We start from the raw sequence: 3,458 nt of genomic DNA on the forward strand, positions 1-3,458 counted from the left end.
TCTTTTAAAACAATTTTTATCCTGTGGAAAGATCTATAGTCAAGGTACTCTCTCATTGGGATGACAGAAAACATGAAATTATGTGTAAAATAAGAAAAAGGCAGATTTCCCTTCTACAGTGGTCCTATCTTTGGCCTCTAGTAAAGCCCTGGGACCGGCCCCTAGAGGCCTAAGAAGGATTCCCTTAGGAGGTACCAACCCTAACCCTATACAGCCTCCTAAACCACAGCAGCACGCCATGGGTGTCACTGATATTTGGAGGCAAAAGAAAAAGGATAAAGTCATAAAGTTAAATAACCATGTTTCCCTTCTTTTTCAAGGTTCAGAATTCGTGTCAAATTCTATTAGAATAAAAACATGAAAACATGAGATGATTATGTGCGAAAGCCAATTTTGAACTTGAAGATAGTTTTTAATGGAATGTATTTGACAAGCAGCCTCCATTTTTATTGACTAAGTTTGAGTGCGGTTTGGTTTATGAATCCCCGATTCCTAAGGAAATGATTTTAAACAAATTGTGGGACATGTGTACGTAAATTTATGACTTGGCTCTGGCAGGGAAGAATGGTCTCTCCGAAAAAATAAAATCCTAGGGGTTATAAATGGGTCAAAAAGAATTAGATTTTTTATTTATACTTCAGAAATGTAATCAAGTGAATGGAATGGTTTCATATACATTTTTACATCCAACAGCACTGACACACTGTTCATACATTAGTTCTATAGGAAAATGTACATCCTTCTTTTGGTAGATAAGATCTGCCAAGCATTCATGGATAAAAAATAAAAAATAAAAACCTTTCATTGTAACCTGAACTCATGAAATAACAAGGGTAAGCCATATTTCTTTCAATAGCTTTATGGCATTAATAAAGCTATGGTTCAAATATGTGTTAATATTGGCAAGTGTAGGATGAAGTCTCCCAAATTCTCCAAAATGCAAACATCCAATTTGAAAACTTTACAAAATAGCCTAATGAATTTTGCAACTGAATCTACCCAGGGATGTTAAAGTCCGGGATGGTTTATTTTAGATATACTTGTGTAGCTATTCCTAGTTGACTGTTTTTCGATTCCCTAATAAGAAAGAAATGCATTCTTAGGAAGTAAGCAGCTATAGACACAGAATGCTGGTGACCTTTTCTCCGTATCGGACTTACTGAAGGAAAACCTGGTTAGTGGTAATTCTACCAAATATTTGTAACATTTATATGAAATTTTAATTGATTTTCAAACAGTACAACTGTGCTGTCAATCCAACCACATAGAATATAAGCCTTAAACCCACTAGGTTTAAGCAATTGTGTCTTTGTAGACTAAAACTCTGTAAAATAAAATCTGGTAACTCCCTGGTGTTAGAGGTAGACAGTTTTCTTTCAAATCCTAGGTTTGGTCCTTTATTTTATTCAGCAGTGAAAGCCATGAATACAGAACAAATAACAGCTGTTACAATTCTCAACCATGACTTCTAACGTCAGAGAATTCAAAGTATGAACATAGTACACAGTAATGAAAAGTATCAAAAATTAGTTTACCTCAAAAAAGATAAATAAAACATGTATATTCCACCAATACATAAACAGATGTTTGTGCTACAGTTAAAATTTGCTGTATACAAAAGATCATAGTCCCCATAATCTGCTTATGATAGAAGCAAGAATACATGAGCCATTTAAATTGTCAGACATTATGCTTTATAAGGTATGCACAGAAGTTCAAGCAATAAATACATACATTAGTTCAAAGCCTTACAATAGCTACGCAAAGCAGATGCAGAAAAGCAGATTTGCTATTACTAGCAAGCAATGATATAAGAGTAAAAATTCATGAAATGCATTAAAGCAACATTTTTCTTAGAAAAAGTCTGGTCATTTATGGGTCCACCAACATTTTTACATAATATGCACAATTATCAAAATACAGACCAAGCATTTCAGAAAACTCCAAAAAACCTAAAATCTATTTTCAAAGCAATTGCAGTTTTGGAGGTTTTTCTGGTATAATGTGCAAGCAGCTATTTTTTAAAATTGTATTCATATAAAACCCATGCAAAACTCTACAGGTATATGCATTCTGTGGCTGAGACTTCCTTTCAAAGGTTTTGTAACTGAGGTATGCATACTTTAGCATTGTAGTCTTAGGCCACCCTCCTGATGGTACAGCTCTCATAGGTACTTTCAGTCCATCAAAGCCTTTTGAACATGCACCTGAAAAGACCCATTTTCCCTTCAGATCATCCTTACAGCAGGATCCTAGGTGGCTGAAAACCATCCTTCAAAATACCAATCCTTCCTCTGATACCACATCGTAAACTTCCTGTTCGTTGATCATGTCCCAAAGACAAACAGAATGAAAAGTAGCAGTTACTGTGACGTTCTCACGTTTCATGCAATCTGCCATAATTGTTCTAACTTTTTCTCTTTTTTTTTCTTTTTTTTCTTTTTTTTCTTTTTTTTTTTGCAGAGGTAGAAGCTTTCAGAAAGCCTTTTGGGTAAGTGGGAAAACCCTTTTGAAAGCCGTTATGTCCTTTTATTTGGTGTGATAGATGACTGGGTATCTCTCTAACTCTATTTGCTGACTTCAGCAAAGAATAAATGATGAGCTTAGTTTGCAAGGACCAGCTCCATCACGTGGAACCAGTACGTCTGTTAAGCTCTAGCAGCCACCTTCTGTCAAAACTGTTTGTAAAGCAATAACCATAATCAGGTTATGAGGTCCCTTGGTTGGGGGAAAAAGTATTATCAAGACTTGGCACAGCACATGAAAAGCAACACGTAAAGTTTCTTGGTTTTAAGCAAACATCTGACTATGCTATTTTCAACTACACGATAACGCATTATCATAGTTTGGGGGTTTGGAGTTCTCAGGAAAACCAGCATTCCAAAAATTTGGCCTGTGCAAGTCTTTGAAAGGGAGTGTATTGTTAGTGTTAATATCCCGTATAAGCAGAGGCAGAATTATATGTAACTTTGGTTTGACTGAAAATAAATACCATGGACTACAATTGCTATAATCTTTGCTTTCAGTGTAAAAACTCAGCTAGATCACTTTAAAATCAATATGAAATTAATTTTTGGCTTTACTAGACCTTTTATGTTTGGTTCCTACTTTTTGTTTTTTCATTATAACTTAAGACTATAAAAAATAGTACACAACAAAGATTTAGACCATACAAGACATCTTCTAACAACATGTATTCACCACCGAAAATAAGTGACCGGATGGGGGAAAACAAAAACACAATGTACTATATATATAACAATATGCAATCTGCATTGGCATCAAGTACATAATCGTTTTGGTCAATGATCCACATTTGTTGCTTTCTAGCATATCATAACTTCCACTGCGGATTTTGTCCTCACCTCTGTCTTTAATGAAAGCCAATCTTCATTGCATTTAGATGGACTTTTGGCCTCAGGAGATTACTCTGTGACTGAATTAACTTTTTAGCTGTG

General features: G+C 35.0%; 1 protein-coding gene across 15 annotated transcripts in view; it reads right to left on the minus strand.

Annotated features, from left to right (window-relative positions):
- Nucleotides 1-1,369: 1,369 nt before the first annotated feature.
- Nucleotides 1,370-3,458, minus strand: part of FOXP2 (forkhead box P2) — a 610,938-nt gene continuing 608,849 nt past the window's right edge. For all 15 annotated transcript variants that reach the window (XM_074315704.1, XM_074315702.1, XM_074315703.1 and 12 more), the window contains one exon: nt 1,370-3,458. This exon is cut by the window's right edge and continues 1,159 nt beyond it. The gene's annotated coding sequence lies outside the window, so the exon portion shown is untranslated.

This window comes from Rhinolophus sinicus, linkage group LG11 (assembly GCF_036562045.2).
Source record: "Rhinolophus sinicus isolate RSC01 linkage group LG11, ASM3656204v1, whole genome shotgun sequence".
Taxonomy (NCBI): domain Eukaryota; kingdom Metazoa; phylum Chordata; class Mammalia; order Chiroptera; family Rhinolophidae; genus Rhinolophus; species Rhinolophus sinicus.